The sequence below is a fragment of the Ictalurus furcatus genome, chromosome 17, assembly GCF_023375685.1.
Source record: "Ictalurus furcatus strain D&B chromosome 17, Billie_1.0, whole genome shotgun sequence".
Lineage (NCBI taxonomy): Eukaryota > Metazoa > Chordata > Actinopteri > Siluriformes > Ictaluridae > Ictalurus > Ictalurus furcatus.
Genome location: NC_071271.1, coordinates 24191529 through 24217415, shown reverse-complemented (window position 1 = coordinate 24217415; position 25887 = coordinate 24191529).

Genomic DNA, 25887 nt, shown 5'->3' with positions numbered 1-25887 from the left:
AATGTTTGGAAATCTAAAATGTTTTTGTACTGACTCAACGTAGAAGTCATCAAATAAAAATCTATAACAAAGATTCTACCATGAAAACAAAGACTGTTGCACAGTGCTGTATATTAGTCCCAGTATACATTACGGAGGAGATGTGATATTACCGTAATAGTGCAATTGCCAAGGGTGCAAGACAAAGGAAAGCTGCAAAGTGGGCAAAACTGACCGAAACGCACCAACCTTTTCCAATAGGTACCCAATCACCAGGAAGCCTTTTCCTCCCAGCATCTGTTCCTGCATGGCCACAGAGCTCTTCAGCAACTCCACCAGGAAACCCAGAAGACTGGCACTGTCACCCGTTACACAAAAAGAAACACAATGGAAGAGGTTTGCTCAACAAAAGGGATTTTATTCCAGTAATCTCACTACATTTTCCAGTTGAAAGCAGCACAAACAGTAAAGAAGTCGCATAACGAGTCCTAAAATTGTTTTGATGATGTCACAATTTCTCCTCGTCGTGTTTCCGCGTTCTACTCCTGTATATGTTTTGTTCCGTGTTCTCCGTTAGCTTTCGATAATCACGCCACGTGCCTCTGTTTCTGTTCTATTCCGGTCTCCACCCCTGTTCTGTGATTGGTCTGTTACTGAGAGTGTTCACCTGTTTCTTGTTTGCTTCATGATTAGCAGGGGTGGAAAATACTTGAAGAAAATGGTACTTTGTAAAAGTACTATATTGGTAGGTTCGTATTTTACTCAAGTATAGATTGGAATTGAATATTTGCACCCCTAGTCAAGTAAACTTACAAGATTCTTTTTGTTTTATTTTGTAAACATTTTTCCTTAGTAAGATGAAATCGGCCTCCCATTAGCCTCCCACACAGGAAGTCCGATGAGTTAACATCAAGCTTGGTAAATCTGCTAGTTAAGTTTTGTAATTTGGCGAGTTAAATTATTATTGTTTTACTTTCTAACGTCATTTTTACATTAGCTGGCTAGACTCCTTCTGTCGAGCCACACATGATTTTATGGAGATGCCGGTGATCCTGACCCTTTCTGCTCCCCGGACCTGCCTGATCCATCCTGATGCCCGAACTCTGGATGGAGCTCTCATCAAATGGAGACTACCGCCTGGAGATCGCCGAGGACGGTACCGCTTGAAGTACCATGGAAATAGTTTTGGACCTCAATTCCACATGGACGTTCTCGCTGTGGTTGCTGGGACTACGGTTGCTGCGATGGCCTTGGGACTGCGATTACCACATGCAGTTTTACACTCAGGTCTCCTTTAGTGAACAGTGAACTAGTTCAACAAACAGACTTCATATAAACATCATAATGCACTTTCTTTTACTCTCACACTATCCGTCGTTACCCAGATGAGGACGGGTTCCCTTCTGAGTCTGGTTCCTCTCAAGGTTTCTTCCTCGTATCATCTCAGGGAGTTTTTCCTCACCACCGTCACCACCAGCTCGCCCAATAGGGATAAATTCACACACTTAAAATCTCTCTCCTGTGTTTATATGATTCTGTAAAGATGCTTTGAGACAACGTCCGTTGTTTAAAGCGCTATACAAATACAATTGAATTGAATTGAATTAATTTTTGTAAACTATCATGGTAAACTAGCTAGTTAGTCAAGGTTAACATTAGCATTCATTCCAACAAGACTGTTAAACATTAGCTAATCAGTAAGACTAATTCTAGGTTTCTGTCCGTTCAAGTCCTCCTGGGAAGTTCATATTTTTACGAGTTGGGAAGTGAGAATTATGACGTCAGGTGCGTTCAAGTCACTTTGGTCACCGCAAGACCTTCTCTTAATTAACTACAAAAAAAAAATACAGCAAGGTTTTGTTGTTTTTTTTTTTTAACTCTACGTCTAGAAAACGAAGACGCGTCAGGTGGCTTTTTTGCTTTTTTTTTAATGTTTTTAATCAATTTATGAAGCCACTGTAAACTTTATCATTACTTATTATATTGTAATTGTACAACGCTATCGTATCGTGTGCAGGCAATTAGCTTGTTTTATGGTAAATAAAAAATAGTAAATAAATAAATGACTGAAATACGCTTCTGAGACGAGTAAACGTTCAATTTCAACAAATTTACCGTCAACTACAGATGTCGCATCCATCGATTCCACCGTGTTTTCTTACTGACGCGCCCCCAACTAGGAAGCTCAGAGCTCAAAGGAAATCCCACACGGGTTTCTCACTCGTAATTCCGACACTGTGGTGCGTTCAACTTGTAAATACGATCTTTCCAACATAACTTGAACGCACCATTTGTCAGAGTTAGCATCTTGCTTATGACTGTGCTCAGTGAACTAGCCAGTCATGCAGGATCTGCTGTGATCAGCTCTTATCATTAGTTAAAAACATTTCCATATTTAGATTTTGACCTCGAGTACAGTGTCTCAGTATATTTTCCAACCCGGGTGATTAGCTTACCTTCTTCTGTCCTGGGTGTGCCATTGTTCTTCACAAAGTCCTGAGGACTCTATTCGTAATTTCTGAGCTCGGGTTCCCGTATTCCAGTTTGCATGTCAATATAATCCGTGTTTAGACCCATGCCTGTGTTGTGCCATTCTCGGACTGCCCGTTATAAAGAGCATGCCGGGTTTATACACTTGTGTTCCGCCTCATCAGCCTTCGCATGCTTGCTTTGGGTGATGTGAAGCCAGAGAATGCAAATTTTGACCCTAATTTGGCTTGTAACTTCATTTTCAGACTTGATTGTGCCTTTTCAGACCTCAGAGGGAATAAGATCATATTTGGAATGCAAGTATTGGCAGGCGTTAGCTGCAGGGCCACATAAATATCCACACAGTGACCTCAGCAAAGCTGGGACCGAGTGCACCCAGAACAGCTGACCCAGAATTAGAGTAATGCTCAGTGCCTCAATCCAAAGCCTGTAGTACGTTTTGTCCAGCTGAGCTGGACCGCTATGTAGCATTGTTATCTGAGATGAGTAGTACCCAATGCATAACATCAATAATTTCCATACATTTTTCAGTGAGAATGATTCCGTCATTAAAAAGATTAAATGGAATCAGAAAAGCAAAAAATAATAATAATAATAATAATAATAAAACAAACACAGCACTACTATAATTTAACAAACGAAGCAGATGCTCAAAGCGTGACTTTTGCGACTCGCAAATCCATTCTATAGATAAACTAAATTACTGGGAACTGATTTTGGTTGTATCATAAGCTGGTGAGGTAAGACAAGGTCAGACAAGGTCACTCACCAAACGGAGGTTTCCACCTGACTCTCACTGTGCTGATGGAAGTCGAGCTGGGAGAAAAGAGGGAAGAGCACCTGAATGCCCCCGATGGAGTGGATGGCGCTATGGATCGAGTGGGTGACGATAGCCTTTACGTCCTGCCGAGGAAACGACAAATCATCAAAGAAAAAAACACGGACGCATATCTGCTTCCTTGGAAAGGAGATTGAAAATAACGCTGGAGAGAAATCAAAGCTTTCCCATTTCAGGAATATTTATTTCTTTTATACCACAGCAATTTGCCAACACTTGCCATTTTTATTTATTAAAGAACGACACGTCATGATTTTTATCCGTTTATAGTAGAGATGCACCGATACTAAATTTCTCAGCCGATACCGATAACCGATTATTCAGAGCGATATCGGCAGATAACCGATACCGATAGTTCTGCCTTCCATGCCTTCTTTTAAATGAACAATAATGAATTCCACAATTCTGAAAGAAATGCAAATAAAAACTTTATTCTCTCCATTCCAACGAGTTGTGTCACAGTAACTGGTCTCGGAAACAGAAAACACACATCACTGTAATTAACATGAACACGTGAACTCAATTCTGAAGATTAAAGTAAGATTATTAATTTATTGAATGTTATTCATTCATATTAACACTGACTGAACTGTAAAAACCCTCCTGATAGTCTCAGGCTCACTCTCCACAAACACAAGCATTTCTGCTTCATCACCGAACATCAAACTGGTCATATATAATATCAACTTTTTATATATTAACATTAACTGGATATGAAATACACTACTCTACAAATATATTTTTCTGAGCAATATATACTACTTTTCTGTCAACTCATCTTCATTTAAATCTTTCAACAGTGTACTGGCGCTTTAATTCAGCGCGAGAAAAACAATCTGACTCGACGCCGAAACTCCCGCTTCACTGCTGCTCACTTCCGGTGTAAAACTGTAGCGTTGCAGAGATTACAGAGATTACAAACTGCAGTTCTGTCCTCATTCCACACGAGAGACATCATCTTTACACAGAGCACGACATGGATGTGTTTTCCCGCCCTCTCTTGATCGACAGGATATAACCGGCCCTGATCGTCGGGATGTTTTTAAACTTATATATCGATATATCGGTGCGTCTCTAGTTAATAGTTATGTTTAATGTTGTGGAAGGCCCACGAAAGAAGTTAGCTCTTGTTATAGCAGCTCGACTGTCCTTCTCTCACCAGCCCGTGTAGCTTACAGACAATCTGCAACAAAAAAGAGGATAAATTTCTTCGTCCTGAAGAGTTTACCATGTCCGAACGGTTTTAATTCGGCTTTACTTCCGACGGTTTCAAAGCGCTGACACTGGAGACTCCTTCTGAAAATGTCCCACACAGAAAACGTCCCCCTAGCATCGATTCGACGTTCGATTCTTTTCTTTATTCGTTTACTGTACGTGGAGCCTCTTGATGAGTTAGTATTAGATCAAGCATGCTAATATAAACCTGTGGTTTGCCTTGCATCCGGAACTACTGTCAGAGCTAACGTTATAGATAATTAATCGATACCTTCTGACCGATCAGATTCGAGAATTCAACAGCATTGTGGTTTAAGGTATAAGGTGCATCAATGCTTAAGCCCAAGTATTTCACCACCACACAGAGCATACACACACCTGCAGCATGAGGGCGTGTGGCGAGTGGACGAAGATAGAGGCGTTCTCTCTGGGAGAGGACTCCAGACACAGCTGAGCGTCCGTGGCTTTCGCGTTATACGTAAAACAGATGTTGCTGGCCAACTTCCCATCGTACAGCACCTGCTTATGATGCTCAGCCAGATGGATATCGCTCTCCGACTTGAACTTAAACGTGCTCTGTGGAGACACACAAAGACAGAGGGTGTAAGAAAATCAAAGAATCAAAGAGTACCGTATAGAATCAGCTCGAGGAATCAATCAGTTCATGTCAAACTAAAATGGCAGGTTTCTTTCATGTAGTGATTGAAATCATCCGACGCCTCGAGTGCACGATGAATTATGAATGAGGCGAATAAAAGCCATCGTGGCTGGAGCTGAAGAGGGCAAATGTGGAACGCTGTAATTGACTCATCATTTGTAGTACTGGTCCTGCAGACGAATGACACTTCGTGAACTGAGTTACACTGCGTTAACACCGTTTCTTTTCACACGTCCAACATCGATTTGATCGCGAATTCGCGAAGCCCGGAATATAAAACCGACCCCTGCGCTCTTACCCGAACTGGAGCTCAAACTCAATTTGCTGGCGTTCTACAACAGCCACATTACCGCTGCACTATTCTAGAACACGTTTTAATCATGTTAATTGAATCCTACAGCTATAGTTCCCGTCAGTGCCGACATCCTCACGAGATTTCCTAATATAATTGGATTATGTTAATGCTACGTGAATTGATCGCACTCACGAACGCTACATAACTCAATTCTAATCTGGCCATTAGAAACGTGTTGAAATGAAGTTTAGTATAAGCGATGAAATCACACTTTGATGAGAAATGTTATATTTACGTAAACTATTATGTAATATTATATTATCTTAAATCAGACCGAGCATATATTCCCTTTTCGTCAGTGTATTGGTTCGAACTCCTATGTGACAGGATTTTAGCCTTATGGGATTCTTATGCTGCATCCAACCTCAGAAGTAGGAAGTCGGAACTCGTCGTTACGTCATTTTTCGACCTCCGTACATCAGACAGACAAAGTGAGGAAAACCCATGGACTGCATTCGTGTTCCTCCTTCGTTAGCAACAAGCTAACCAGCTAGCTGCTATAAGTGATGTACTGTAGATTTTCCTCTAGTAAGAAGTCCTGCTTTGTTTATTGTTCATGCTGTGAGCAGCCATGTTGATTTGACATCACTGGCTGAACTCAGGGTTCAGGAGACCGTCCCGAGCAGGAATTCTGAGTTGTCCCGAGTTTTTTGTTGTTGTCTTTTTTCCTATTCAAAGGGTAGGAAATTACGTATCGTGTTTAGTCCAGTGTGTCCAGCGTTAGACCATTGGCACTAGTAGTGTGAGGGTGCTTTCAGAGACATCAAGTCACTGTTGAAAGTCACTCTGGATAAGAGTATCTGCTAAATGATGCAAATGTACATGTAAATATGTAGAGGATACATTGTAGGACAAGCAAAAAAAAAGTAAAATAATACAAACGAGAATAGCCTGAATTATTGCTAGAATTTCTGCTACTCATTACTCTTACAGTGCAGCTTGGTATTTTTTGGTAAATGGTCCGCACTTATATTGCACTTTTTTTTTTAACCTTAGTAGCTCTACAAAGCGCTTTACACTGTGTCTCATTCACCCATTCTCACACACACACACACACACCAGTGGTAGCAGAGCTGCCATGCAAGCGCTAACTTGCCATCGGGAGCAACTTGGGATTCAGAGTCTTGCCCAAGGACACTTCGGTATGTGGAGTCACGTGGGCGGGGAATCGAACCTCCGACCCTACGATTAATGGACAACCCGCTCTACCACCTGATCCACAGCTCCATCAGCCCCATCTGTTTTTTGTCTGTTGATTGTTTTTTTTTTTTGTTTTTTTTTTCCACACTGCACCACAAAAATGAAGCTAGATTTAGCACTGAGGTGCTAGGATGTCAAACGCTCTGGAAAATATTCAACAGACGACTCACCAAAACGCTACGAACTGCTAAAGCATTTACATCAATTATCAAAAAGAAGCTAATGGCTTTTCACAAATGAGCCCGTCCTTACAATGTGCATGCTAGTTGCGAGTTTATTCAGCAGCCCATCCAGCTCCACATAAACCGTTCACTCCAACAGGTCGTGTGTAAAGTGACGGCATTGTGTGGCACTTTTATTTTACTTCACACTCCTAAAAGCAAAGCACTTGGAGCTGCACTTTAAATGTACAAAATATGCAGTAAACATATTTATTTAGCATAATTATTGTTATTGTTGTTGTTATCATTGTTGTTCTCTTCTTCTTCTTCTTCTTCTTATTCTCCTTCTTATTATTATTCCCTATATTTTGACACTGTCCTGGCAATATATTTATTTTAATAGGTTACATTGTATTTCAATGTTTATCTAAATCACTATACAGATTTATTTATTTACTTGCTTTCGCTGTTCTTCTTCTTGTTCTTGTTCTCCTTCTTGTTCTTCTTCTTCTTCTCTTATTATTATTATTATTATTATTATTATTATTATTATTCTTATTATTATTATTATTCCCTATATTTTGACACTGTCCTGGCAATATATTTATTTTAATAGGTTACATTGTATTTCAATGTGTATCTAAATCAATACACAGATTTATTTATTTATTTATTTATTTGTTTGTTGTTGCTGTTCTTCTTCTTCTTCTTCTTCTTCTTATTATTATTATTATTCCCTATATTTTGACACTGTCCTGGCAATATATTTATTTTAATAGGTTACATTGTATTTCAATGTGTATCTAAATCAATACACAGATTTATTTATTTATTTATTTATTTATTTATTTGTTGTTGCTGCTCTTCTTCTCTTATTATTATTATTATTATTATTATTATTATTATTATTATTATTCCCTATATTTTGACACTGTCCTGGCAATATATTTATTTTAATAGGTTACATTGTATTTCAATGTTTATCTAAATCAATACACAGATTTATTTATTTTTTTATTTTTTTATTTATTGTTGCTGTTCTTCTTCTTTTTCCTCTTCTTCTTATTATTCCCTATATTTTGATACTCTCCTGCAATATTTACACAGTATTTCATTCTGTATCTAAATTTATACACACATTTAATACACACATTTGTTTGTTTGTTTTAGCATATGCCTTTATCCAAATGAATTTAAAAAAAAATAAATCTTCAAAAATGTAGACGTACAACTATGAAAGTGCCAGTACTCGGGAGTGCTCCAAACACAAATACAGAACTGAATCAACTCAGAAGTGATAGAATAATAGAATATGGCATATTGCACATTAGATTCTCAGCTGAAGGGACTCCTGGGAGCACCGACACTTATTTTTATCCTTATAATAAATCACTGACTGGAATAACATCTGAAAACATTTTTCACAAATACTGCATGTGGCACTGATGTGCACTATACAAATCAACGAATCTATATCCAAAATCAGATAACGTGCTTGATTAGAAAAAAAATGATTCGCTGGACATTTATGGGCGACTCTATGGGTTCTTGTCAGGTTCCACGCCTTGCTGGAAGTAACTAATGATCTAATACTAGCCTTTTGAGGAGGGGAAAAAAAAAACAGCCAAACAACATTCATCTTCTGTGTCAGCGGGGAAGAAGAAACAACAAGAGAGAAGTTATACTGTGAAAAACATCCTGCAGTCCAAAAAAATATCTCCGACACTTAGCAGTTGGCTAACGTAGCAGAGACGGCGCTGAAAACCGATGGCGGGAAACCAATTTGTTCTTCTCTCCTTTTGTTCTCCGGGTTTATTTCTGTTAATATCCGTGTAAATTATTATAATTTTTTATTTATTTATTTATTTTTAACTCTAATAAAAAAGAACGATCATTTATACAACAGGTTCAGATTTTTAAACGACACTTGAAATAGATTTTAAAATACTCAAGATATGAAGACAACATGGCTTTACGACATGTGAATCAGTGTGCTCATGTTGAGAAAATATTTCAGCAAACATCGTTACATAATCTCAGGAAATGTCTATACACGGAAAACAGAACATCATGTATAAGAAGAGTATGAAGAAAGAGAGAGAACTAAAAACGACTTGCATAACATCAGCAACTAAAATCAGTGTGTAATAACAGGTAGATGGGGGGGGGGGGGTTCTTTTTTGAGTCTTTCTCACGTGCTTACTTTCATCCTTCATGCACATTTAAGAGCGTATACGTTCCTACTTTAACTTGAGTGAAGGATCTGAAGTCGTACTACAACTTTTACTAGTTTTCAACTGGAAAAGTAGTCGCACTTTTACTCGATTAAAAAATTTAATCCCACCCCCACCTTCCCCCCACCCCATCACCTCTCTAGGGTCAGGGTCACTACCGTCATGACATCGCCGGCTGACGTAACCACAGCTGGAGTAAGTCATCATCTGTAGCAGCTAAACAGAAATGGGACGTCTTTTAACAGCATGGTAGTTAATCTCAGTATGCTAGATTAATCTTTGGGCTTGGTAATGCTAATTCATCTCAGTAGTGTGGTAGGTCTGGTAGTCGCTGGTTGGGAGACGGAGCATGAATCATTCGTTTCTCCGATCAATCGCGTGAATTACAGGATTATAACTCTAACAACCAACACCGCCTCTGCACTAAGCATAAAACCAACAGTGTTAGTTGATACGTCTAGAGCTCCTGAGATCATACACAGGCCACAGCAGGTAAATTTTCAACACACAATAAACAACGGACATAACATTGATGTTAGATGAAGGCGTAACTTTTAAGATCCATCCATCTTTTATACCACTTAATCTTTTTCAGGGTCACGGGGAACCTGGAGCCTATCCCAGGGAGCATGGGGCACATGGTACACCCTGGACAGGGTGCCAGTCCGTAACTTTAAGATATTGAAGAAAATCATCTTCTTTATGCTATATATATTTATAGCACTTTATCCTGGTCAAGGTTGCAACCTGTCCCGGGAATATTGGGAGTGAAGTGGGAGTACATCCGAGACTGGCTGATGCATGTTTCCAGGAGGTGCGGAAAAACAAACAAACAAACACGAGAACCTGAAAGAAACCTGAAAGGAGTGGGAATACATCCGAGACGCGCTCGTGCATGTTTTCAGGAGGTGCCGAAAAACAAACAAGCAAGAGAACCGGAAAGAAACCCACCAGGACACTGGGAGAACATGCACAGAAACTCTACACAGACAGTAACCCGAGCTGAGGATCGAACCACGGACCCTACACCACCTCTTGGAATGTTGCAAAAAAAAAAAGTATAGTCATGAACCAACTAACCAGTGACTATTTATAACCGTCTTTCTGAGCCTTAAAAATCATAATCATCAACCGTTCGCTAGCATGAAAGTAGCTAGCAACTTGGCCACGTCGTTTCAATAAAAAAATAAAAACATAATCTGTTAGACTCTATATCACTGGGGACTGCGTACACAGAATGCGCTACACAACGGCTATTTGTTTTCGCACTAGCACTATCTAGCACTTGCCAGGCTAGTGCCTAAAACTAGCGTCTCTGTGAACATGCTCATAAACTCCATGCAAACAGTAGGCCAAGATCATACCAGAGTGCTGTGAGGTGGCAACATTACCCTAAAATTTAATTTCTATGTAATCCCTGGGGATAAAAACAGTGCATCAACATAAAGCTAGTGCAGCTGATGTGCTTCTGAATCATTCAAGACGCGAGTGTGACTTACATCAAGTGTAGCATACAGGTGTAGATTTTAAACCAGCGTTCAAACCATGGTCAAGCCTGCTCTGCTGCGCTACAAACCAGAATGGACATATATACAGTATATATATTCGGTGGTTTGCGGTAACACTATGCTAAGCATGGCTATGCTAACGGCAACTGAAACGGCTTCAGCAGTTTCAGTGTTATTATTATTCTTTTTTTTTTTTCCAATTTCACGCAGGCGGAATGAAATTACGTGCGGGCCTTGTGTTTGACATATGTGCCGTAATGTTTCCTTCTGATAAGCTTAACTATTCGGACTATTAAGTAACGTGATGTTCTGTATCCTACCACCTCAGGTGCTGCCCCCTAGTGTGTAAGTGTGCAGTGAATATTAAACAGAAATATCGCGATACACAATATGAGCAGCAAACTCATCCATCCATTCATCTTCTATACCACTTTATCCTTTTCAGGGTCACGGGGAACCTGGAGCCTATCCCAGGGAGCATGGGGTACAAGGCAGGGTACACCCTGGACAGGGTGCCAATCCATCTCAGGGCACAATCACACACACACTCACACACCCATTCATACACTACGGACACTTTAGACACGCCAATCAGCCTACCATGCATGTCTTTGGACTGGGGGAGGAAACCGGAGTACCCGGAGAAACCCCCGCAGCACGGGGAGAACATGCAAACTCTGCACACACAGGGCCACGGTGGGAATCGAACCCCCGACCCTGGAGGTGTGAGGCGAACGTGCTAACCTCCCATGCCTAGTCGTTCTTGTAGAAACTCACACTTATTCTATTAAATATTCTATGATCAGCAACTCGATAAGTCGCACCGTACCTATTTCCCCCTCGCAGATTATTCTGATAGGTCAGTTAGTACAGGCTGCATCCCACTAACACACTAAATAAATGTCTAAATAATACTAACATCCTTGGGGTAGTATGCTAGCAGGTGGTTGAGATCTTGACCGAAGTATTCATAAGTCCGAGGATATCATGATCTGCTGTCTTGTCGGTGTTACAAAGGTTCTGAAAATAATGATTGTCCACAGCAGCAGGACTACTACAGTTACTGAGCGCTAGTTGAAAGATTCAAGCATATCCTAGTTAAGAAAGCAGAAAGTCTATCTGACAAAGGGGCAAAAAAAAAAAAAAAAAAGGAAACATAAGACAAAAGACTTTGTCTAGTAATGCTGACTGAACTGATCTTTCCATCAGGCAGGGGGAAACACAGATTACAGGTTCATCTGTGGTGTGTAATTGCTTTCCCCTGTAGCAGGCTCTTCATTATTTCTAATAACTTGCCTGTCCTGATGGTATGTGTTTCTGAGCTAATTGAAGGTGAAGATCCTTAAAGGATCTCATGCTTGAGCACACTGAAGAGCTGTACAGTCCACGGATAAGGAGAGGCTAGGAAATGGATTTTTTTTTTTTTTTTTTTATTTAAGGAAATGCACTTTTTTGGTTCAGTGAAATCCTTATGCTCTGCAAAGTAAGAAGAAGAATGTACGGCTGAAGCAAACAAGTACTTTTGGGCATTTTCAGTGAGAATAAAGCTTTGACACCAAAGCGTGACAATGTGTAAATATTAAAGGTGGAACAAAATGACCCTATCCCTATTTTTTAAATTATTTTTATTATTACATATAAAAAATCCCAACACGATCCGCATGGTGTGTGAATTCTGGCTCTGAGAGTTCTTCAACCTCAGTTCATCATTCATCTGAACTAGAGATATGAACAGGAATGTCCATCCATCCATCCATCCATCCATCCATCCATCTTCTACCACTTACTCCTTTCCAGGGTTGCGGGGAGCCCCTATCCCAGGGGACTCGGGGCACAGGACGGGGTACCACGCCATCTCAGGACACAATCATTCACAAACACTAACACACACACACACACACACACCCATTCACACGCTACGGACAATTTTAGAGATGCCGATCAGCCTGCAATGCATGCTTTGGACTGTTGGAGGAAACCGGAGTACCCGGAGTAAACCCCCCAAGCACGGGGAGAGCACGCAAACTCCACGCACACAGGGTAGAAGTGGGAATCGAACCCTCACCCCCAGACATGTGAGGCAAATGCAGACCTTTAGTCTCAACCAGACGTCCTGCCACCCTTCCTGGCAAGCTTTCGAAGAAAACCGTGCACCTACTATCGATAGCTGTATTTATATTTGCGTACAACATATAATCTCTCCGTTACTAATAACGCATTTCTATTTGCTTACCTAATCCCTAATGTAAAATTTCTGAATGTATTCGTGCATGGTCAGAATTGCTTTGTGGTGGGCCTCCGGTCATTCACATCGACGCTGAGACAGACGGAGGACAAACTAACCACAGCTGTCGGCTCACATTCACAACAGTACAATACGGTGGTATGAATCTATATTACATCTTCTGGTGAGATTCAGCCCGGCACATCGTATACACGGTGTACACACAGATCTATCGGGTTAGCACACGATACGCACATTTCTAAAAATACACGGCTGAAAAAAAAAAATCACTCTTCACCTGCAAACATGTCCCGTGTGTTCTGACAGAAACCCAAAAAATCCTCGTGAACCTAGACCGACACCGAGCGCAGTGCGGAGTTACGTTAACGCCGTAGCTTACACAGCGTATGAACTAGAAGTCGAAAACCGCCGCAGGTCCTAATTACAGTAACATTAATACCCATTTTAAAAAAGATCAACCGGCTGACTCGTTTTTTACCCCCAGGACACAATTAAAAGCAAGAGCTCTACAAAAGCTCCTTGGAACAAAAGCTCGGAAACAAAACGAAAGCAAGCAAATTAAGGGCATTAGGTTGTAGTCTGGATGTACGTGTGTTTTAAGACGCAAAGCAAGAAAGATTTGCTCTGACTTCGTGGCAGAATATTAAAAACAACAGGAACAACCTCTCTATGTTTTTTTTTTTGTTTTTTTTTTCTCGTTTATCTGCAGTCAACAATTTGCATCCACATTAGCACTTAGTAGGTTGTATGTACTGGTAGCTAACATTAGCTTGGACGTGGACAGATTAGCAAAATGTTACATTTTCCAGTAAAGTATAGTATGGATAAAGTATTCCTCCACCTCTTGCATCACTCATTTAAACATGGCTACGTCACAGGGTAGCTGAACACTCAGAAGAAAATGCTAAGCGCCCTCTTCCTTAACCTGAGCTCACAGACGCCCATGATTGCTTGCTTTACCCAGAAAAGCAGCCTAAATGCCAATCATTCCCAGCCCAAAAACTGTCCCAATTCTAAAACAGAGACAGTACATCTGTCCCTCCAAACCCAGCACAACTGTTATAACATCATAACTAGCATCATGACTAGCATCATGACTAGCATTGCCAAAAAAAAAAAAAGTCTTTCGTGACTGATCACGTATTATTATGAATTATTATTATTATTCAGCATGTGTAGTAATGTATATATTGTACATTGACTGCCTTAGAAAACCAGTTTATCTATTTGACTTGACAACCCTTTGGAAAAACCTGGAAAATACAGGCCTCTAAAAAGTAGTAGGAGTAGGAGGGGCAATACTGATGACATCATAAAGCAGTGACTGGGTAAAGAAATATACCAAAGAACAAAAAAAAATAACGCCACTCCAGGGACATGAGCTACTTGCAGAAGTCATTTTCATAACTGAGTATTGAATGTCTCTTCTCTGGGACAGTTACAGACCTTGTAGCTCGGCCCCAGCTGATGGATGGCGAAGATCTGCGCGGGGTTGAGAGCTTCGCTGAACACGTAGATGGCACCGAGCTGTCCGCAGAACACTCGGTTAGCGTCCGCTGTCTCTGAGGAGCCCAGGAAACATTTGTCATAGCTCTGTGATAATGAGAGAGAGAGAGAGACGGAAACACAAAGGATTTTAACGACATTGTGGTAGAAGAATGTCGGAATGATTTTAAAGCACAGAAGGGAGAAAATGTAGCAGGGTGTACAAGAAATAAGACGTAGCTCGAGGTAGGTTTAGAAAGTGGAGATGGAGGCGACGACTTCAAAAGGTTTGCAGCACAAGCAAGAAACTTTAAAAAAAAAATAAATAAATAAATAAACATCTGAAATCTTATCTGAAATCTAATCACGCTAAATCGAATCTGAAATAAAATGAAAGTAGTCGCAACATTTTCCATTTTCTGAAAGATTACTACGTGAGATAGGGGGAAGGGTGGCGCATCCAGGGGGTCGGTTAAAAACACCTGCAGAATAGTCAATCATTCCAGATTCATATATCAATTGGTTTATTGACTGGTCGTCTTTTGCATTCCAGAGGACCTCCTGTGCAAAATGTGTAAAGGTTGGCAGGTCTGATCCAATCATTTTAAATATAGTGAGGGGAATATCCACTTCAAATTTACACTAGATATAATATTCTAGATATGATGACACCTGGTGTCACTAGACATGATCTTGCCATTGATTGGAAAGATTTCACACAACAGGCAACGAACACGGTGAAGGTGAACGAGTTTCCTAAAGTTCTCAGGGGCAAAATTATTAAACCAATACTTGAGTGGAAAAAGCTACAGAGCCATAGCAAAGACCTTAAAGATGCCTGCCAGTACAAGTCGGTTGATACCATGCAGGTGGAAAGTTCACAGAACCACAACTAATCGTCCCTGGTGAGGTGCTCCAAGCAAGATTTCACAATGCACTCTCAGACTAACAATAAGGAGGTTAAAGGAGGAGCCAGTATTCAGTCTAAAAGAGTTGCAGGATGACCTGAAAGCAGCAGAACAATAAGCAATGAGCTGCACCACAATCATCTCTGTTCCTATACACTAAACTCCTGTGCTAGGAATAAAGACAGACATGCGCATCTACAGGCATTTAGACATGTCAGAACTCTGGATGGTCTGGAACAATACACTCTGGTCAGTCAAAACAAAAACAGAGCTTTTTTTTTTCTTTGGTAATGATTCAGCCCATGATGTTTGGAGAAAGAAGCACAATTACTTCTTACCGTAGACATCTCAAAGCTGTAATTATTGCCAACAATGGCTTTGCAACAAAGTGCTAATGTTGGTTATTTGTGGTGTCTGAATACTTCCCCCCAACCCCCGCCCCCCCCCCCCCCACCGCCCAATTTGAAGTGGATATATGGATATAAGTAGATTTATGCTCTATATAATAACAAAAATAAAAGCATCCAAATACTTATTTCACCTCACTGTATTTCGTTTTTGGTATTTTCCATCTCGTCCCTCACAACCCTCCCTGAATTCCTTCCTAGTTAAGAACGTTTCTCTATTTTAATGATCCATTTGTTCCATATGATCTCACTTCCCCATCCCCATCTGTCATAGTGGTAAAGACTTATTCAAATAAGCCTGTTGCAGCACCAGAAGGATGGAGGATCTCCGCTCATGCTGGAATGGAAAATCAGAAATAAACATGCTTGTGACTGAGCATTGAGATAAACGGCCGCATGTGCGGGAGTCTAATTTCACAGCACAGTGATGATCAAACAGCAGCTCCAGGCTAAATCAAAACAGGAGATGGATGTGGACAGAAGGCACACTTACATCATTAGTGTTGACGTGCCAGGCCATATCGCCGTATGAGACCAGCTGCCCGTTGACGTAGCAGCGGATTTCACTGTTCCTCCAGCGGTTGTAAATGTGTACAATGCTGATCATGTACCACTGCAGAGACCAACAGAGAAGAAAAGTATTATTATTGCGGTTTTAACCGTGAAGTGTCCCGGATTCACTCATGCTGTTAAATATGCTGACAAATGAAAAATTGATCTGAGATGTTAGAGAAATAGTTATTTGCATAATGACCAAATCAAGAGAATTAAGCACAATCTGTGGCTCACAATAAGTGTATATCTCTAGCTCTTTTTCATAGTTTGATTCCAGAAACAGCTTGACCTTCTTATGATGACTCCTGTTACGGTGACCTCTTCTACTGGACACATACATTTCAAAGAAACAGAGCAAGCACAGCATCTAAGGCAGTAAAAGGGTCTGATATATGAATAATAGATCAGACAGAAAGAGCAAAGCCGAGGCTGAAAACAAGGATGTAGACAGTGTGGTGGCAGGAGTAAGAGACTAGACAAGCAATGGAGTTGTACAACGTGTCAAAACATTCTTAAGAAGTATTTTTTTTCTAGGCTTAGGTAAACTGTCAAAATTTGCTGATCGCCCGAGCCTCTGTTTATCCCTGTTTATCATTTTGAGAACTGACATACTCCTTTGGTTTGCTTGCTGTGGACTCAAAGTGAAACCTGCACTTGCATCTGTGTTCATGACAGATGACTTCGCCGTTAACATGGATACAATAGGTTTCAACAGGCTTTGACAAGCTCTCACTCCACAAGGTCATGCCATGGGTGAACAACAGCCACTATTGGAAATCCTGTTAACCAGTTACAGCAAATGACACTTCTGGGTCAGATTCCTTCCACAACAATGCCACATAGTGTAAGGCTCATTGCTCAACCTGTCAAGTCCAACGGTGATCCAACTAAGCTTCAAGGTTTCCTTTTACAATGCTAATTATACTTCTCTGCACAAGATCTGCAGTCTGACAAGGACAAAGTGGCTTAACTCTCTTCTCATGGGTAAAGCATGATGGGCCACCTCTGTCTTGCCTGCTGGAAGTAGATAGAATTAAACAGATCTCATTGCCGCCTTTCAATAACGGCTTAGAGAGAATGTGGTCACTAAAGAGAAGCAGAAGTCTCGTCCTAGACAGTCCCGTAGGCCTGGCGATTTGTCCTTTAGAACAACCACCATCACTTCTGTCACCACCAATAATGATTCCCTCATCAGAGCAATGCACCTCAGCAGCACTAGATTGTCCTACGACCAACACCAGAGAATAACTGTGAAGGATCTCTGCCTTGACTGTCATCTTACAACATTGCCCAGTGCCCCACTCTCCCAGCTGTCAAGGCGCAACAGATTGGCCATCCTTCCATGTGTTAATGCAGTGAATATATCCTTTGTTTCCTACCAAGCCATGCTGTATTCCCATTATGCGGCATCATTCAGACACTACATTATCATTTGCAACACTCCGTGACACCAGAGAAACAAGCAATTCAGCCGCACTGTACATTGTCTCCAGAGCCCAATATTTGATTGACTGGAAGGGTTATGGTGCAGAGGACATTGCTGGGTCTCCAGTCATGCCATTCTAGACCCAGAGTTGCTCAGTGTTTAAGATTCTGGGTTACTGATGAGAAGGTCAGGGATTTAAGCCCCAGCACAGCCAAGGTGCCACTGTTGGGCCTTTGAGCAAGGCTCATAACCCTGTCTTCTCTAGGGGCACCATATCATGGCTAATCCTGACCCCAACTTCCTAACAAGTTGGGGTATGCAAAGAAAAGAATTTCACTTTAATATATAAATGCATGACGCAGTTGGCACCCCAGAAAAACCACTCAGTCAACACTTGAAGCGAGAAAGGGTACTGTCTCATCTGTCCCCATTACTCCTCGAACTCCCATGATCCTCAGCAAGTTTCCAAGATACCGTACATGACTTAGTAACACGATCAAAAATCTACAGTCCTTGAACACTTATTGTGAAGTCTTCCTCCAGATTTCGCTAGCACTGTTGCTGAGCCATTTGTATTCTTGTGTGTTTTTTTCTGGGTTCACCACCACTGGTATTTGATTACCCGTTTTCCCTTGCCCAGTCTTGTATGTACTTCTTCTGCCCGTTTGTGAAATGCCATATTCTTTTGGTTTGTTTGAACTGAAGTCATTTAATAAAAGTGAAACCCACAGTTGTGTCTACCTACCCAATCTTTCATGACAGAAGACTTTGCTGCAAATGAGGACACAGGGGTTTCAATGAGTTTGGTCAATATTTCACCACCCAAGGTCGTGCTACAAGAAAACAACAGCAGCTTTCCTCTATGTGTGCCTCTACAGGAAACCTTCCTAACCTGGTAGACAATATGACACTTCCGGTTCAAGTTCAATGGTGATCTGATTTATAGTCGTGCTCAAAAATATAGTATGTAAATTTAAGTGTTAAATAAGGAAAACCTATACCAAATACATGTCAAAAATAAAAATCTCACTTGACCTCAATTATATTGTTGGATTGTGGACGGTATTCCTGTGGACAGAAACTGTCCCTGATGAAGACTAGACGACAATTAACCCAGACTGTGTATGGAAATGACCTGGTGTCTAACCTATAAACCTACAGTATAAAGCCTTGAACAGTAATTCCTGAAAAGTACGAGGGCTTTCTAAAGAAGTGTTCTCTCATATTTGCCAGGTCCCTATCAGTACACTCCCAAGACATCAATACGATTTTGCTGGTGATTTCACAGCTCAATGGGAGAACACTACAACCACCATGTGCCACAACCAAATGGCCCTACAGCAAACTTTTCCCCAGTTTCGGAGGTGTTTGCTAACCCCATTTCAGGAAAAGTTGCTGGTGATACTGTAGAGCTTCTACCGTTAAAGCAAATTAAAGGTACAGCCATAGATAATGCTCTAAGATCTGATATGCTTACCACCAAAAGTGGGTGGAGTAAGCAAGCACTAAAAACCCGTTTTTACCTACAAAGTGAACTATATGGTAGGTCTTCCAAACCTTTCTTCTACTCCATTGCATCAGATTGTTCTCTGATAACACTGGAACTTTCAATGTAATTTGTTTTTCCTCTTGAATGACAGCACAAGCATGTTTTCGGATGGACTCTGAGAAATCGTTTACCAGATGAAGGCATTTTTTGATTTGATGCCCAGATACGCTAAGAGTCACTCTGCAACTGTGCATAAGTGTAAGCGTTACAATAGAAATATCCAGCTTTAACTGAACAGAAGCCAAGCGAAGTTAAATTAAAAACCTAATATAAGCTTGCATATTTCAAATAAATCCAGAGGGTGTAAAAGGGTATCACATTAGTTTTAATCACATCCATTAAATTTACTTTTAATCACTTCCAAAGACCACTCACAGGATCTATTCACTTTGGGTCAGACATTAATATGTTCATTCATTTGGCCAAAAGGTCCCTGTGGGGCACATTATGAATCAAAGAGGTGACCTGGTGAATTGGAGAGGAACTATTTCACCGGAGACGAACCACTTAACTGTAAGAGTCCTGAGGAGTTGAATAGTTCAAAACTTGCATGAAAATTTATCTGAGGAAAGTTCCAAAATTCATGTGTGGATAGTTCCTCATATTCAGAGCTGGGTTACACAGATGCTGAAGTCCATTTTCTGCGCTCCCCATTCTGTGGTCCCCATTCAGATTATTCAGCTCATCACCTGCATGTAGTTAACGCCTCCATGGTTGATATTTCTAGCATCCGAGACATTTTCTTTCGTAAATCATTCATAAATGAAATATTTTTTGTCGAAATTAACATCAAAAAAGAGTCTAGTATACCGCCAGTAGATTATTACATGAATAGTCATTAAGTCAATTGTTATTAACATATTAATCACTGCATATTAATCGTTAATTTAACAATGACTACGTTTACATGGACGGCAGTAATCTAATTATTGAGCTTATTCTGAATAAGACAATATTCTGATTAAGGTGTTTACATGAGTCGCTTTTAGAATATTCCTTTCATGTACGCGTTTTACGTGTTATAGAACATAGATCGATTAACGGCACACGTCATTACGTCACCGCGCCACGCCGTCCGACGCTCCCTCCAGAATTTCACGTATTAACATACAGTTGGTCTTCGTTATGGTACCGTATACAGTTTTGGGTGTTTTTATATAAAAAATTTTTAACGCTTCAAGTGCGGTTAATTATTTGTCGTGCTGTACGTGCAAATAGACGACTGCTTGAAGCCGTGGGCTGCGTCCCAAACCGCGTACTTACCGTCTATATAGCAGCTGAGATACATGTATAGCAGGTAAGTACGCGGTTTGGGACGCAGCCGTGCTCTCGTTTGCCGTCAAACGGTCGAGCGCTGCCGTGTGTGTACGTGTCCTGTCGCAGAATGCGGTGAAAACTCCCACACGACGTTAATAGCGTGATTAAGGTGTGTACGTGTCTGTAACGCACGTCGATAACGCGACTAAAACAGGAAATACTCAACACGTCTTAATTCCATCTGTGTTTACTTCGAGTATGACTTTAGTCGGATTAAGGTCATCAATAATCTCTGTTTACATGCTAGTTTCTTAATCAGAGTATCGTCTTAATCGGGTTCATATCGGATTATTGTTGTCCATGAAAACGTACTGTCTGTTGCTTCCAACATACAGTCCATTATATACAGCGCATAAAACAACACTTGGCCCAACGCCTATTTTTTTTTTAGTACAGTCACTATATATTGTTCTGAAAAATGTCACAATGTTCTCACAGTTTGTTTTCCTGTTAAAAAACAAACAATGTCAATTATATCATGACCTTCAAGATTCTAAACCTTGTGGTTAGCTAAATGTACAGAAGGCAAAGCTAACTGATGTGTGTGTGTGTGTGTGTGTGTGTATGACCTTATAACTCAACTCCAGTTGCTTTTACCTACCACTACAAGAAATCCAAAATCATGACTGCAAGCCTTCAGATAAATATTTACCTTCCTCGGCTGGAAGTCGTACTTCACGCAGTGCTGGAAGCCTTTTCCTTTGGATTTGAGTGATGTCACGATCAAGCAATTACCCACAAAATGAGCTGAATAACCAACACCTTTACAGGTCCGAAAGCTACAGAGAGAGAAAGAGAGACAGAGAGAGAGAGAGAGAGAGAGAGAGAGAGAGAGAGAGAGAGAGAGAGAGAGAAATAACACCTTATGTGAAACACATTAAAATCCCTTCATTAAATAGCAACAATATCACTTTGTACTAGATTACCACTGAGAGCAACATTATCTGTAAAAGTCAAAATAATTAGATTGCTAATGATTTGGTAAAGCTCCAGGGTAAAGCACCCACACCTTTTCACTACACCACCCACGTGTGTTTCAATTATTGATCTTGTCAACTGCTGCTGCTGCTGCTGCTGCTGCTGGAATTCCCAATCTTTCCATTTTCCAAATGCTAATATATGCGTCTTTAAGCTCCAGTGCCAAATGCATTCAATTCGCCCTATCGCGGTGATTCATGATCCACAGAGCAAACAGCTTGTTTGACCAGGCTTAAGAGTTTTATACTGGATATTAGCACAGGGAAAAATAATAAATCCTTCGATGCGTCGCAGTTCCTGAACAATTCTGAATTGATACACAAAATGTCATGTCATCGCAAGCCAGCGACTCCATTTCCCAGAACACTCCACTAACTACAGACATGGCCGAAGACAACTACACGTCCCATACACTCACACGAACACCTTCTCCGGAGTTTTAATTAGAGACCCGTGTTCCTGAATCCCACTGACAATCACGCGACTCTACATAAGAGACTCTCACACGCACAGCAAATTGCGAAGTATTACGCTCAGTTGCCTTTTGTTTCTGTCATTACCAAGCCTTGATACCGCCTTTGTTTACCCGGGTTTGCCGTTGTTCACGTTCCCGACCTTGTCTCTTTGCCTCTCCTGGTTCGGACTGTTTGCCTGATCGATTCACCCTTGTATTGATTTCTGCCTGATCCTTCGGACTTGTTATTTTTATTAAACTGCCATACCTGCACTTGCTTCCATCTGTGCCTCTATTACGTGACAAGTGGACTTTTACACAGGCGCTATTTATTCATATAAAAATGTTAATTTTTTTTTTTTAAATGTTCAAAATATGAAAAAACATAATAGGAGTATCAATATCTGGATTTGCTGAGATTTGGACAAAAATATTTACAAAATATATACAAAGAAGCAAGAGGGAAAATAGAACAACAGTAGAACAGGAAAACATGGATTTCATTTGGCTTTAAATTAAAAAATCATTCAGCTCAGTTAGAGAACGGACGCTACAATGAAAAACTGGACGCGTCTGATCAGCAGGAGTCAGATTTCATTTGTCCCATTCATTGAGAATAATAACGAACCCGCCTTTCGAGCGATTTAAAAGCGAGGCGGATAGAGAGGGAAAAGCGCCAACGACAATAGTGTGTTTGTATACATACATTCCTATTATTCGTCACCGACACGGTCCTCTCCACATATTTTTGTCTTGAAGGCAGATATTGGATACATTGGATATTGGACAGATAACAATATCTTTTTATTGGCCATTTCAGTCAGACCAGACGGCGTTAATAACAAGCCTCTACGAGCTCCTGTGTTCGTTCAGTGTGCTCACTAGGAAAGTGCTAAAAACAGTCCTTCTTTGTATCTGTGGCATGCTGGGCTGAGAAAATGACAAATGTGTTGCTGCTTATGCTGCCTAGTAATTTTCTGAGAGACTACATTGTAATTGGCAGCAAAACAACAGCATCTAAAACGGATCTGCACAACTGATCTGCACTTTCGATGGCTGCTAAGCACTGAGCCTGGCTCAGTAGTCTTTGGCTAAGGGTGCAACATCCATCGACCCCCCTACGCCACCTCCCCCCCCCCCCCCCCCAACCTGCTGTGACTCAGTCGCGCCTTCAAGTTTTAATCAAAACGCTGCAAACAGGATCTACTGTAAACCGCCAAAACAACAGGAGGGTGCGTCAAGTGTCGCTTAAATATAAACCTGCAGTAAACACAGCAAAAATCTCCGAGGAAGATTTTACAGTAGACAGCGATTATGGAGTCTTCCATCAAATGTCTGTGTTTTCTCACGTACTTGTCATGCAACTAAGAGGGAAAAGACGCAGTCTAGACACAGACGAGTCACGGTACCCCACGGTATTCCTTTAAACATGGAAGAAGTAAGGAATAACAAACGTGGTGACATGCTGTTTTAGGAAAACAACCAACAGGGGTGACGAAGCTGACGTCTGTTACCCCTCTAAGGTAAATATTTTCCTATTTCGTAAATAACGGCACACCTGGAAGTGCTTTATTACTCTTATACAACAGTAATTGGTATTTAAAAGACTCAACTACTTATTACTTATAGCACATGCTTTACTCCTCTGTCCTGAAGTGTCAGAAAGTTACAGCTTTAACTCTGACACTGGAGACTCCTTCCATAAATATTAAGTGAACATCTCCTCACAGAAAACTTCGCCATATGAGCGGTTATACACATTGTCGATCCATTTTACGACAGCATCCCTGTGAATCAGCTGTGACTATAATACTTGGTGTGTTTTATTACTAGCATTAGCATGGCCTTTTTTTTAAGCCTTTACTTTTTAACGTCACTGGTATCCAGATTGCGATGCTCCTTCACGCACCCCGTGGTCACTATAAATAAAAGAATGAAATATCATTGTGAAAATGTTCTCGTCGAGTGAGTTGGGCGTTTGAAATGAGCTATTATTTTGCTAATAAATAGCGCACCACCCGCTGCACCACTCACATCAGCATTTACTACATTTTTTTTTCTTTTTTCTCCCCCAAATCAGAAACATACAGGTATGTAAAAATGTTACATATATACATGTATACTCTCCTGTTAGCACTACACGCAGGCACCATACGCTTAAACATCGTGAGAGAGAAAAAAAAAAAGATGCTAGTCAGACGCTAGCTCGCAGCCAACGAAATCGTTTTGACTTTTTGGTCAACGGTGCAAACAAGATCTAACTTAAATCAGACACTAAATCAGACGCTTTATTAGAAAAGGATAATGACTATGGCCCGGATTCCCCCGTGTAGGAATGTACAGTAATATAGTTGTTTTGTATATGCATTAAAAAGCTATTTACAGCAGTAAGCTCTTTATACTTACTGTAAATAGCTAGCTAACTAGCTAGCTGCCAATTCTAATGGATTTAGCTTATGGATTTATGAATTATCATTATGGATGATTAAGGCCTATGAAAATATTCCTATTTAACAATGTAGCATAAATTGTCCGGGCAGAAGCTAACCTTAAAAGGCTGTATGATGAGCAAACGAGTTGACATTTTAAAGCGGAGAAAACGTCAAACCGTACAGGGAACTAGGTACCGATTACTGAAGCTGGGAATCACTTACCTACGACTTAATTAAATTGCACTCAAATATATTCGAAAAAAAAAATTGTAATCAACAGATTTGCATTCCGAAATGGTTCTGGGAAACTTGTTTACAGAGATCTTCTGGACTGCTATCACTGCTCAGGGCTTCTGTGGTTTTTGTCTTTTTTTTTTTTTTTGTAAATCGCTTCAATATAAGAGAGAGACAGCTCTGAAACAAGATTAGCGTGGCACATCAACACCACACGGACCTTTCGGCTTGTCAAGTGCATGAATACAAATGGGTTTTTACAGAGGCCATATGGGGTTACGCATAAAGTTTACATACACAAAGTTACAGCAATGACGCAATACTTTCGCTAACTTCAGAAAGGCTGATGGATCCAGCACGTGAAGCTTTTTTTCCAATCTTTTTTTTTTTCTTGTTCTTTTTCCCCACTTCAAATGCTTTTATATCCACATACCCTCCAGTCCCCACCACACACACACACACACACACACACACACACACACTTCTCTGCTCCCTAAGGTTTTACTTCATGCATCCTGGGACTTCTGCTGATAAAACACAAAGCTCCCAGGCTATTTATGTAGGCGTTAATTAACTCACAAGTCTCTACACAGAGCATTCTTTCACTCCTGCAGTTAATATACTCTCTCCCTGCGGAGATCCACCTCGGAATCCAGGACGTTCCACCCACCTCGGATTCGTGCTCGTATTCGTTTCATCGGCAAACTAAACGTTAACTGATCCTCCACATCATGTAAATGCATTAACAAGGCTCGTTCTGTACAGCGGGGAGCAGGAGTTTAAGGACATCAATGTCTGACAATGGAATAAAGCCATTTCGTACTTTAATCCTCTTAAATAGTCCAGCTGCTTATGTTCATTCTAGTCCTTTAATCATCACGCAGACGTGTAAAGGTAAACAACTCACCAGTAAAGGTAGGGCTTGTCTTTGTCCACGTTGATGTTGTTAAGGGGATCCATGCGGAACCAGGTGTTAAGACTGAAGCCGTTCTGGTAAGGCCACTTGGCGATGGGAGGTAAAGCAATCGCCTGGTGTAAAGAGAACACGCAAGATCATCATTGTTTTAGACGACACAGGACGTGCTTTGGGTTTGTCCTCAATATGCCACATTTTCATGGTTCATTTTATTGGATAGGAGCTATAGTAAAGTCTAGACCGAAGTTCCGGTACTACACACAGTGTCTATAAATCGATCGTTTAGCAAAATCTTATACACAGGGCTGGGAAATATGTCAACGTCGTAAATAAAGAACAATCA